Raw genomic sequence first — 13,664 nt, 5'->3', positions numbered from 1 at the left:
AGGGAATCTTTTGTATGTAGACGAGATCAACCACATAATGGTAGAAGCGTGGGCTTTGGTATCAGGCAAACCTATAGACCTGGCTTCTGATGCTTGCTTCCCACCGAGAGGCTGGGTTACCTTGAGAAAGTTAATTAACTACCCCGAGCTTTGATTTCCTTACTTATTAGTTAAAATCATTAACGCCTTGCAGGATTTTTCTGAGAATTCAATGTATCTAAAAGTGCCTGGCACATAGTAAGTGTACGTGAATTATTGAAAAAAACCTCGATGGAATATCCTGATGTATTGTGCTAGCCACTTTTCACATCATCTCACTTGGTCTGATGAGAAGTCAGATAGACTTGTATGTTAACTTGGGTCTGGGCGGCTGGCTCTGGTATGGACTAGAGCCTCTGAGTCAGGCCTCTGGGACACTTTCCCATTAGAGTTTAATGAAAGATTCTGGGTCCAGGAGAGCTTCTGCCCTTGCCTCTGGGGAGGTTGGAGTGGGACTCTGAGAGCCGACTGAGTGAGAGCTCTTCTCAGCTTTCTCTCTCTCAGAGGCGAAAAGGCATCCCAGTTTCTTTTACACCCCAAACATCCTTCTTTCACACTCAGACCCTGTGACGCCAGGTTTGTCTTCTGGCCTGGCGACTGTTGATGTTGGAAAGGTTCCACTGGGCAGCTGAAGTTTTGCAATAACATGACACATATGCCTGCAGACTTATCCTGTCTCCTTCCCTCCTCCTGGAGGTTTTGGCCCTTGTTTTTAAGGCTTTGTCATGTGTTCATCATGGTCAGTGTCTCCTTCTGAGTATGTGGCAGGGTCAGCGGCAGCAGGTTTGCCTGTTGGACTCCTGTTTGATTCTCGCCTCCATTGTACCAGGAGTTCTTCTTGCAACCAGGCAGACGGCACACCTGGCGGCGAACATCCTAGAATTTGAGAGACAGCATCTTCTCCTGTGCAAGCTGGCCAGAGACTCTGTTCTGCTTTTATAAGAAAACAGGAACTCTTGCTGAGTTTTTGGTATCAGGGGCTAGTGACGAAGGCATTTCTCAATATAACTAGAATTTCAAAAAATTGTAATCATCTATAATACATCTTAGAGAAGAGAGTAAAGAGATTAAGGAAATGACAAAAATTAGGCTTCATCTCATTCTTTATCCATATCTTACTGCTTTGGATTTTACAGGCACTTTCCCACAGCTGTGATTGATAGAAGTCTTGTTTTTTTTCTCTTTCTGACAAAACTCTGTGCTTTCTCCTCTGGGAAAAGGCCATCTCCCAGGAAATGTGGTCGCGTGAGCCTTCCCTCTTTTCTTCTTGCAAACCGTGCCCTCAAGGCATGTACGAAGGCCCTTTGCCTCTGTCTCCACCTGGTTCCCTCCTGTGGCCACTCACTGGACTTCCCTTCCTCCCCCACCATTTCTTTCTTTCCTTTCTCTCCATCTTTTCTAGTTCACTTCCTTCACGATCTGATCTGGGACTCCAAGAAGCCCTAGAACCTGGCCCTGTGGGTTAAATCCAAAAGGACCACGCCTTTCCTTCCTTACCTCCTTGCCTGGCAGACCCTCCTCCTGTAGATCTGTGAATGCAGCAGCTGGTGGTAACTCTGCTCCCTGCAAACAAGCCATCAGCGGGGACACAAGGTGGAAATGCATTTCTTATAAGTTCTGCCATGACAGTGACCCCTGTCCCCCTGGTAAGTGAGAGTGTTTGCCTCTCTCACCATCTACATCACAAGGAAGCTGTTTACAGCATCCTGTCCTGACCTGCCAGGCTCAGATCGGTGCTCTTCTAGGCCTGCTTTTTGGGCCCATTGGTCACATTTTGTATGCTCCTCCCTCACCTGGAAGCTCCTGCTGGGATGGCTGCTGCTAGGACTGGGATTTGGGGTCACAGAGGCAACAGCACCTCCTGGCTGGATCCCCCACCCCCCAAACCAGTGCTCTTGGCCTGCCCAGAAACCGCGATGTAATAACCTTAGGCCTGGAAAAATAAACAGTTCTCAGGGAAACCAGCGGTAGCTGTTGTAAGCAAATACCTCACAGCCACCTGGAACCTCACACACAACGTGGCTGGAAGGAAGAACGAGTCATCCACGAACGTTAGCCGCCGCGGATGGGGCTGGGCTCGTGTGCATTTAAAATACCTGTATAAAAGCAGATCCTGGATGTTTATTTCTATCACTGGCCTTCTGGACGTCTGCCCATCTATCTTATGCAGGTGTCTTGGTCCACCAGGGCCAGTAGAATAGAGCCGGGGACAGGCATGGGTGGCCATCCCTATGGCTTTCTCCCTGGCAACAAAGGCCTTTCTCAAGTTCTCCCTTTGCCAGGAGGAGCTGAAACACGTTTGGAGGCCCCAGAGAGCCTGGCTCCACAGTCCATCTTAACCTGGGTTTAAAATTAGTTTTCCCAGTGGCCTTGCTCCTGCACCCCATGTTGTCTGCTTGGAACACAGAGGTGCAGTGGTGGCTGGGAGGGGTCTGGAACTTGCTCCACCAGAAAGATTTTATTGAGTATGTATGCTTTGTGGCGTTAAGGGCAAAACCACCACATCCCAATGTTCTCCTTTGGCCTCTGCTGCTAAAAAGACCTAATTGAAGGCCCTGCCGAGGTATTGTAATTGGCTTCTGCCAATTTGCTAGAAGGCAACTACTATATCTGCTTTGGTCTGAGGGTCCTCATTCTGTGTTTATTTGTAAAATGGCTTTGGAAGTAAGCAGGGTATATATCTTATTAACACACTCACATGTGCAACATTATTGTTTGGGGGATGAAGTGTGAAGTTATGATACTTTATTTGACAAATTAGAAAATATCTCTTCCATCTCCCCGCCTTGGCCCGTGACCCCCTCCTTCCTTATCGCCTGAATTTTTATTTGCTAGCTCTTGTCCTCAAAGGACAGAGCTTATCAGGTCAAGGTCAACAAAGTTACTGAGAAAAACTAGAAAGACGGCAGCTTGACACTTCTCAGTACTTGTCCCTGCAAAACCACTCTGAAGCGTTTCGTATTCTTTTTGGTGGAAGGGTCATATGAGCTCACTTAATGGCATGACTCAGTAGAGGTGGAGCCTTTTCTAAAATTTGAGTGGATGTGAGTCAGTGATGCTTTGGGGGAAAAGTTTGAAAAAAGTGCCTATATACTATATTGGGACAATCCATCCTAGAAGAAATATCTTCTGTAGAATTTATATCTTGTTTTCCTCCACTTCTCAGTTTCTGTCTGTGTGGGAAGGACGAGGTCACTGCTTCAGACAACGGTGAACCGTGCATGGCCATTTTAGGTGCCCCAGGGAGAAATTATTTAGAGGGGCTGGTTGGTTTGTAATTGTCCCTTACACCCCCTCACCCACTACACTTCATCCCAGCACTGTGCACTATTTACAGAGCCCCCCTGCAAACGCTCCTGTGAGTGGGTGCTTTGGGGACGTGGGGCAGGCGTTGTTAGTTTTGTTCTGGGGGGAGCCTCTGAGCCACAGACGGCTGGACACAGTATGACCGTGGAGGGGGGTGCCAGGCATGGGGGCTAATCTGAAGGCCCCCAGCAGCCTTGCGCCTCACTCAGCCGCTTGCTGGTGCTTGGGCTCCCCTGGGGCGGAGGAGGCTGAGCTGGATCCCCCTCTGAGCCGTGGGGAAGCTCTGGGCTAGTAGTAAGGCTGTGGGCCATGGGAACCGTAGCCTCGAGTACCACCGCTTCGTTTTATTTTTTATTTTAATTTTTACATCTTTATTGGAGTGTAATTGCTTTACAATGGTGTGTTAGTTTCTGCTGCATAACAAAGTGAATCAGCTATACATATACATATATCCCCATATCCCCTCCCTCTTGCGTCTCCCTCCTACCCTCCCTATCCCACCCCTCTAGGTGGCCACAAAGCACCGAGCTGATCTCCCTGTGCTATGCGGCTGCTTCCCACTAGCTATCTGTTTTACGTGGTAGTGTACATATGTCCATGCCGCTCTCTCACTTTGTCACAGCTTACCCTTCCCCTTCCCCATATCCTCAAGTCCATTCTCTAGTAGGTCTGTGTCTTTATTCCCGTCTTACCCCTAGGTTCGTCAGAACCATTTTTTTCTTTTTTTTTAGATTCCATATATATGTGTTAGCATACGGTGTTTCTTTTATTAGATTCCATATATCTGTGTTAGCATACGGTATTTGTTTTTCTCTTTCTGACTTACTTCACTCTCTATGACTGACTCTAGGTCCATCCACCTCACTACAAATAACTCAATTTCGTTTCTTTTTATGGCTGAGTAATATTCCATTGTATATATGTGCCACATCTTCTTTATCCATTCATCTGTCAATGGACACTTAGGTTGCTTCCGTGTCCTGGCTATTGTAAATGGAGCTGCAGTGAACATTATGGTACGTGACTCTTTTTGAATTATGGTTTTCTCAGGGTATATGCCCAGTAGCGGGATTGCTGGGTTATATGGTAGTTCTGTTTTTAGTTATTTTAAGGAAGCTCCATACTGTTCTCCATAGTGGCTATATCAATTTACATTGCCACCAACAGTGGAAGAGGGTTCTCTTTTCTCCACACCCTCTCCAGCATTTATTGTTTGTAGAGTTTTTGATGCTGGCCATTCTGACCGGTGTGAGGTGATACCTCACTGTAATTTTGATTCCATTTCTCTGATGATTAGTGATGTTGAGCATCCTTTCATGTGTTTGTTGTCAATCTGTATATCGTCTTTGGAGAAATGTCTATTTAGGTCTTCTGTGCATTTTTGGATTGGCTTGTCTGATTTTCTGATATTGAGCTGCATGAGCTGCTTGTATATTTTGGAGATTAATCCTTTGTCAGTTGCAAATATTTTCTCCCATTCTGAGGGTTGTCTTTTCGTCTAGTTTATGGTTACCTTTGCTGTGCAGAAGCTTTTAAGTTTCATTAGGTCCCATTTGTTTATTTTTGTTTTTATTTCCATTACTCTAGGAGGTGGGTCAAAGAGGATCTTACTGTGATTTATGTCATAGAGTGTTCTGCCTTTGTTTTCCTCTAAGAGTTCTATGGTGTCTGGCCTTACATTTAGGTCTTTCATCCATTTTGAGTTTATTTTTGTGTATGGTGTTAGGAATTGTTCTAATTTCATTCTTTTACATGTAGCTGTCCAGTTTTCCCAGCACCACTTATTGAAGAGGCTGTCTCTTCTCCATCGTATATTCTTGTGTCCTTTGTCAAAGATGAGGTGACCATATGTGCCAGCACTTCATTTTAAATGAGGAAAAGGAGCCCAGACTAGCAAGGACCTTGCCCAGGGCCACGGGCCCATCAATAGCTCTCGTGTGCCAAGGCCTCTACTTGGTGCTAAGGGGGCCAAGGAAAGAAATAGAATGAGCATCTAAGGAAGGAGTTGACCATCAGGCAGTGGTGTGTCAAAGACAGGGGCGGAGGCACGGTCCACCCCAGAGGGGAGGGATATTCTATCCCAGACATTGTTTTGAGTTGCTGACACAGTGATCTTTGAAAGTAGACTGGTTCTTAGTCATGTTATTATTTTTTTAGGTAAACTAAAGACAGCGTGCCCCTCATTGCCTGTACCTAGAGCAGACTGCTCCCGCTACCCTGCCCTTGGTCATACCTGCAGTCCACCTGAGAGACTGGTCATTCACGGGGATGGGTCAGGAAGGCCAGGTTTGCTGTACATTGGCAGAGGACACTGCTACCCTAGACCAGCTAATAACCTACCACTTATCAACTAACTGTGGCACTGGGTTCAATGCTTTGCATATACTATTGTGTTTCATCCTCACAATGACCCTGTGAGGCCTGTGCTGTGGTTACCCTGCTTTTACAGGTAAGGACCTGGGACTTGAGAGCTAAAGTAAACAGAGCTAACAAGTGGTGGAGGCTGATCCATCTGGCCCCAAGCCCACGCTCTTGACCACCGAGCTCTTCTGCCTCTATTCTGATCGTTGTTGACTTCCGTGAGCAGTGACAGAAACTCCCACGTGCCAGGCCTGGGCTGGAGTGCACAGGGGCAGGAGTGCTAGACGCTTACTCTTACTCTCAGCCTTGGCGAGGAAGCCCAGGTATCCCCATCTCACCCTGACTCCTGTTCCTAGAAGCTCTTCCCTCTGACTGCTGGAGATCCCCCTGGTGTTTGGGAACAGCCATCCGACTGAGCTTTTTACACCATCCTCATTTCTCCCATGACCAGAGCTGAACAGCATCTCTTCACTTGGCCAGTGAGTTCATCAGAAGGGGTGCCCTCCTCCAGAGACGTGGTCCAAGGTCCCTTTGCAGGTTAAGATTGGGTGATGATGTTATCTTTTTCACATCATTTGCCTGCCTACTCTATGGGGAAAAGGGCCTTTAGATTAAATTAAATGGAGAAACCCATTCCAGTGGAAGAGGTGACATTTTAAATTTGTGCATATTCTGTTTCTAGTCTCACTCCCTCCACCCCTACTTGATGCGCACCTGAGCACAATTTGAAGGACTGACTTTGTTCTGTTTATCAGGGAGTCTGCCTCTTCTCTGCCCTGACAGGACCTCTCTTTTCTTGACCATTGTCTGTTCCAAACGGAGCCCTGAGGAATGGTTCTTTGAGGTCCCCTCCTCTTCAGGGTTTTCTCAGAGTCCCTGGATGACTCTGAGACTTGGGGATTGGTGATGGCCAAGTGGCAGCTTGGTGCCAGACATGATGGGAGGGCAGAAAAGAAGTCCTCCAGGGGATGGGTGCTGAATCCCGTGTGGCCAAATGAACAGAAAGGGCTGTTCAGTGATGTCCTGTGAATCACTCCCCAAGATCGTGCACTCTGCAGCATCTCCTTGGAGACCACGTGTCCAGTCCCTGGGCCAGCCGCTCAAAAAGAGGGGAGTCAGTGCCTTCAAGCTTGGTCCCTCTGGTCCCTCCTTTTGCTCCTGCAGTCTCCTCTTCGGCCAGATTCTCTGCAACTGTCCCGACAGCACACGCCACTCATGCCGAGCCAGAGGCTCCCGAGGCAGGAGCCGTGTGATTTCTTACGCCTCTGGAATTTCATGTTGTGATTCAGGAAAAGTTGTTTTTAACAGAAAGCTTGTTATTTTGGGTTATCCTTCAGCATTTCATTCATTTTTGATAAGAGGCTAAGTGGGTGTGAGGTATTTGAAGGGGCTTCAGGGTAACTGTAGCTGACACAACGCTAGTGTTTCCCTTAATATTCTTGGCCCAGTGGGATGATTCCTTTTGCAACGAAACATAGATAAGCTCCTCTTGTTTTTCAGGCGGGTAACTGTGTATTGATTTTTCCCTTAAGAAAATCTAGTGCCGGATGGTCTGAGGATTGAATGTGGCATTTCCCAGGATGAGTCAAAGGGACACATTTTCTTTTTCTGGCCTCTGTGGTCTCATCCCCCATAACTTGGCCCTGACTCAGAGGTGGCTGGTCCCACCTCTGAAGTGTCAGGCTAGAACAGAATCCTGTGGCTCGAGATGGAACAGCAGAGATTCAGCAATAGAGGGGTTCTTGGGCTAAATACTCTGTGGATCCTTTATACCCAAGACTCTGTGGTTCTCCTATGAGTGAGGCGCCGCAGGTCAGGGATGGGTGTGGGGAAGGATCAGGAAGTATGCGATAGCTTGCAATCTTGTTAAGTCCTGGTGCTAAGGGTGAGGGGTCCAGGAGGGGAACAGATACTCAGACTCAGCAGAGAGAGGCTTTGCTCTAGGTGGGACCCCCCAGGGAAAGCTTTGGGGATGGAGGAGGCCCGGAATGAGGGTAGGTTAAGATCTTGTGGTTAGTTCTTTCTTCTTGCTACGTCTTACAAAACTTTTCTGACCTCTCCAGAGCCTGCCATGGTACCAGCGTACACCCAGTACCAGCCTGTGTGAGAGCCTGGGGCCAGGAAGGCCCCTGACCCCCTCTGCATCCTCTCTGTGAGCCCTAATCTCCTCTGTTACTCAGGATCCCACGTTAGATCTGAGACGCCAGGAGCACCATCCTCTCTCAGGACATTGCCCTCAGCCCTGTCAGCATCCCACTTCCCTTGTCTGTAGTATAGGCAGTGCTTAGTCAGGGCAGCCTGAGAAGCTGCCCTTAATTAGCAACTGAGCCACCACTCAGAGGAGAGCCTCTGGTTCTTTCTGTGGGAAGATGGCATCATTCATCAAGGCATCTTCCCAATTCATGTCTCTATGACCCATGACTCTTCTCAGCTTCTCTGTGTATGGTTTGCTGTAAGATTTGGCTTTTTTCTTGGTCTCATTTTTCATAGGGACCTAGTGATGGTTAATTTTAGGGGCCAGCTTGGCTGGGCCACAGTAGCCAGTTTGGTCAAACACTAGTGTAGACGTTGCTGCAGAGGTATTATTTTAGGTGTGATTAACATTTATAATCAATTGACTTGAAGTAAAGCAGATGACCCTCTGTGATGTGGGTGGGCCTCATCCAATCAGTTGAAGGCCTTAAGAGCAAAACCTGAGATTTCTTGAAGAAGGAATTCTGCCTCCAGACTGTAACATAGAAATCCTGCCTGAGTTTCCAGCCTGCTGGCCTGACCTATTGATTTTGGACTTGAGACTGCCCCATCACTCTTACCTGAATTTCCAGCTTGCCAGCCTGGAGCCAATTCCTTAAAATAAATCTCTCTCTCTCTCTCTTTTTTTTTTTTTTTTGTTGCGGTCCGCGGGCCTCTCACTGTTGTGGCCTCTCCCGTTGCGGAGCACAGGCTCCGGACGCGCAGGCTCAGCCGCCACGGCTCACGGGCCCAGCCGCTCCGCGGCATGTGGGATCTTACTGGACCGGGGCACGAACCCGTGTCCCCTGCATCGGCAGGCGGACTCTCAACCACTGCGCCACCAGGGAAGCCCTCTCTCTCTCTCCATATACATATGCATCCATATCCATATCCATATATATATATATTTTTTTTTTTTTAAATCTATCTATCTATCATTTTTTTCTGTTGGTTCAGTTTCTCTGGAGAACCCTGACTGCTGGTGATCTCTGACTACTGCCTTTTCTCTCCTCCCATCTCCCCTGGCCTCCATCACCATAAGGTTGCCCTGCTCTTTCTCCCAAGAGTTCAAGATATGACTGGCTCACCAATACCTGCTCACTCAGGCGTTGGGTTACCCAGCATCCCAGCTTTTTTGTCGGCTCCTTCCTGCAGCAGCTTCTCCTCTGGAAGGCAGCAGCCAGAAAGAAAGACCAGTCCAAGGACCTGAAACTCGAATCTTTTAATGTTTATGTTTGTTGGACATTTTTTTTCCTTAAGTGAAGAAGAAAAAAGAAACAGATGATAAAGGAGAAAAAGTTCCCAGAAACAAAGGATAAACTGTGGGCTAAAATCAGAATTGGGGATTAGCTGAGGGTTGAGGTTGTCCACGCTCTCCTTTGCTCCTAACTACCACAGGTCACTGAGAGGCACAGAGGCAGGGGCTGGCCGTAGCAGACGGGGCTGTCCTCCACGCTCCTCCTGTCTTGGCTGGACACCTGAGAACCCGTGCCCTGGGCCTGCACACAGGGTTTGTGTTGTCTGGCTCAGCCCGGTCTCCCTCTCCCCGGTCCCCCCTCCCTGCCCACTCCCACCCGGACTTAGCCCTGCTTTGCTCGGCTGCTGTGTGATTGTTGGGATAGAGGGCTGCGTGCTTTCTGGTGGCAAGGGCTGGACCACGTTCTCATTCCTTCCACAGGCTACTTTTCTGTTGTGTTTCTTCTCTCAGGCAGTCAGAGTTTTGTGAGTGAGATTTAAACCACCCACTGCCAGGTGGAGAGTGAACCGGCTCTCACTCGTTCTCGGAATAGGATTAGAGGGGCTGGGTGTGCATGGGTGTGTAAGAACGTGTGGCTGGGTATATTCCCGTGTCGCCCTGGACAGCCCTGTTTATGTCTTCCAAGTATTTACAGATGGTCCCGGGCCATTCTCATAGTTATCAGGCCAGACCTTCTAATCTTGTCATCTTTCCCTGAACTCCCCTGAGCAGAGACTGAATGTTTTAGAACAGTGAGTATCCACTTCTGAGGAGCTTCCTGTCTGAACCAGTGGTCATGAAGAGGCCCTTGAAATAGATCCCCTGGCTTGCATTCTGGAAGGTGACTTCTTGGTATCTGGAAAATCTGATAGTTGTGAACTTTAAGATTCATTTGGGAGGTGACTGAGAAGGGCAGAGGGTGACAGTGGCCCTAAGGATGGGGCTGGCTTCTGGGTCCTCAGATACAGAATAAGCTTATGCCCCCCTGGTATGTACCGATTAGTATTCGCATGAGGTCTGGTGAAGCACTGAAGGAATAATTGGTTGATTGATTGATTGATTGGCTGAAGGGTCTGAGAGGGCTGCAAAAATACCTACGGGGTAAATTGATAAAGAGTTGAGCAAGTCTAAGTGTTTCAGTTATCTATTGCTGCGTAACAGACCACCCAGAAATATAATGGCTTTTTACAACAAGAATAATTTATTCTTTCTAATGTGTCTGTGGATTGGCTGGGTGCTTCCTTGACTGTTTCTACCTGCACTCACTCCTGGACTTGTCCAGCTGGAGGGTCAGCTGGGCTGGGGTGTCCAAGATGACTTCACGCACACGCCTGGCAGTTGGTGCTGGCAGTGGGCTGAGCTGCTCTGCTTTTCTTCCATGTGGCCTTTCATCCTCCTGGAGGCTGGACTGGCTTTTCTTATGTGGTGGTCTCAGGGTGGATTCCAAGAAAGGGAAAGTGGAAGCTACAAGGCCTCTTCAGGCCGAGGTCTGGAAACCACACACTGTCAACCCAATCCTTTCCATTGGTCAAAGCAAATCAGAGTCAGCGGGGAGGGCTTTACCCTGAATACAGGGAGGTGCAATTCACTGGTACCATTTTGTAACGATCTACCACGCCAAGTAAAAGAAAAACATAGGTTAGATTAAAAATCAGGTTAGCACATGGCAGTGAGAGCTGATATTAAAGAGAGGTGAAGACCATGGCCTGGGAGCAGACTGCCTGGGCTGGAATCCAGGCTCTGCCACTTCCTAGTTGTTGACCTTGAGGAAATCACACAGCCAGTCTGCTCGGTGAGGATAATAATAACACTTTTCTTAGAGGCTTGTGATGAGTTTGATGTGACTTAGTGGAAGTGCCCAGTACAGAGCTGGGCACACCATAAGTACTCAGGTAGCTGTTAGCCATTATTATTCGTGTTACTGTCCGTAAATGGTGGGTGAGTTACAAATCTGGCCTTAGGTGTTCCAGTTCCGAGGCAAAGAGGGAAAAATATGAGGGTACAAGGTTTGGAGAGTGCTTAGGCTGAGAAAATCGTTGCTTCAGAAGAAACAGTGCTGTTTCAAATGGATAAGTACATGTTTTTACACATTGGCTTTCAAATGCAGCAGATCTGGGGCAGTCTACAAAGCGACTGGCCTGGCAGATCTTCACACCATAAAAATAAATGTATTTTTCCCCGAAAGCAAATAATTAGAGACAGTAACCTCTGTCTAGAGTTCAGCAAGACAGGCTTGACTGTCAGAAGCCCTTGACTGGAGCCCCAGCCCTCCTCTCTCCGGGGTGAGTGAACTTGGGAAAATTCATGAATCCACGACTCAGCATCCTTGTCTACAAAATGGGCATAATAACGGTGCCTACTTCACACGGACAAAGACATTAGGCAAGTAAAGCCCCTAGTCTATCGCCTGCCTGGCACATGCTCCTCAATGAATATTTGCTTTGACTATTAGTAGTATAAAGAGGATTTTAGGGGAGATTTTGTCTCTGTTGGAAGACAAACTCTCTGTGTTTTCTTCACAAACAGTTAGTGCTATGATTATAAACCTTTCCTGTCTCTTTCTTAGAGGAGCACTTGAATTTGCAGGGATCGTCATAAAGTAATAAGCAAGCAAATAAAGATAATAAACCCTGCATTTCACCTTTTCTCGAATTCCATGCTAACCCCGTTTTTCCAAATTATCGAGCGTCACCGTTTGTATGGTTTGTAGTATTCTCCGTGGAACTCCGTGCAACCTCTGTGGAAACGGGCTACAAACATTTCAGAACAGCCTTCAAGGACTTCCAGAAATCTGTCGACAGTCCCCAAACCACAGGTTCCCACCTCTCCTCGGCTGGCTGGTCTCCACATTCCCGCAGTTTCAGGATCCCCAATGCTGTGAAGTCAGGTCCATCATTTGCTCTGTCCCTGGGGAAGCTTTCTCTACCTCTGTTCGCATCTCGCTTTCCATCTGATTTATGGCTTTAGAATGTTGGCCTGGAAGATCTTAATTTAAAGCCTCTGTCAGAGGTTGTTACACGAACGCGGTGCCGGTAAAAAGCTGTTTTCCTTTGGTTTTTCTCCTCTGTCACTTTTTCTGTGGCATGAACTATGGGGTAGTAGAAGAAAGTTACCAACTTGGGGTTGAGAGAGCTATTGAAAAACTCTTGCGTAATCCCCTGGAAGGTGCCAGGCTCCATTCCAGCCAGGGGCCGAACTCAAAATTCTGGGTCTTCAGGCCAGGTCTCCCCATGGACCCCTCTTCCAATCAGTTTATGTCTCTTTCCTAAGCTGCCGCTTAGGGGCAGTTCTGGTGGTAGTTATAATTGGGCTCAGAATCTCGAGTCTAGTGCCTGTCAACTGTTTTAAACTCCTGTTCCTCTAGCTAAGGAGATTCTGTTTAGTTTCGCTGTGTTTGCGTTATGAAAACAATAGTTCTTTTTTTTTTTCATTTTCCAGATCAGTACTATATTTTAATAGCAAATGTACTATTCATACCTGTCTCCTGACTCTCAGATATTTTTATGCGCTTAAGGGAATATTCCCTCACCCTGCAATGAGAATTTTTTTCAGCCATTTTTCCTCACAGTGAGACAAAAATCATTTCCCATCATCTGACTTCCCTCTCAGACAGCATGGAGCTGCTTTGCGTCTCTGTGTGCACCTACAGTCTGCTTCATCATCTGTCCGGTTCATATGTGTATCATTACCAGAGTCATTATTTCAAAGGGTTTGGCTCCTTCAGAGTTGAGCTTCTGTATTTTCATCATTTGTGCTGTTGTTCAGTGAGGAGGATGAATCTCCACATTGCTGATACCAAATTCCTGGCTCTCGGAATGGTATTTTTGTAAAACACTGTGAAAAGATCATGGGATACCCAAGACGATTCCTGTCATCTTCGTCAAGGGGAAAGTTGAGGAATATTGTTCGTGAAAGAAATAAAGTGATAATAAAGTAAATAAATAAAGAGATAAATAAGTAGATCAAAAAAGCGATAGTACAGGTATATGATGTGGTCCCTTTTATTGTTAAAAAACCCCCAGTGGGCTTCCCTGGTGGCGCGGTGGTTGAGAGTCCGCCTGCCGATGCGGGGGACATGGGTTCGTGCCCCGGTCCGGGAAGATCCCACGTGCCGCGGAACGGCTGGGCCCGTGAGCCACGGCCGCTGAGCCTGCGCATCCAGAGCCTGTGCTCCACAACGGGAGAGGCCACAACAGTGAGAGGCCCGCGTACCACACACACACACACAAAAACAACCAGTAGATGTGTGCATATGTATTTATGTGTGTGTACATGAAAAAGAAGAGGTCCAGGGCAAGTAGTGTTTAACTTTGGTGGGATTAGGGGTTTTTTTCAAATTTTTCTTTATAACAAGAAAAGGAACCTAATGCTATTTATTTATTTATTTTAATGCTATTTATTTTTAATAACTAAAAAGAAAAAAGAAAAAAAAAATCCCCGCAGAATCAACAAAAAAACAAGAAAGGGAAGTCAGGCAGGTTGACTGGTC

At 47.3% G+C, this 13,664-nt stretch overlaps 1 protein-coding gene across 1 annotated transcript in view; it reads left to right on the top strand.

Annotated features, from left to right (window-relative positions):
- Positions 1–13,664, top strand: part of SMOC1 (SPARC related modular calcium binding 1) — a 145,158-nt gene that overhangs the window by 113,194 nt on the left and 18,300 nt on the right. The window lies entirely within an intron of this gene.

Source organism: Lipotes vexillifer, unplaced genomic scaffold (assembly GCF_000442215.2).
Source record: "Lipotes vexillifer unplaced genomic scaffold, Lipotes_vexillifer_v1.1 scaffold197, whole genome shotgun sequence".
Taxonomy (NCBI): Eukaryota; Metazoa; Chordata; class Mammalia; order Artiodactyla; family Lipotidae; genus Lipotes; species Lipotes vexillifer.
Note: the sequence above shows the minus strand (reverse complement) of the source record. Positions and strands in the feature narration are given on the sequence as shown.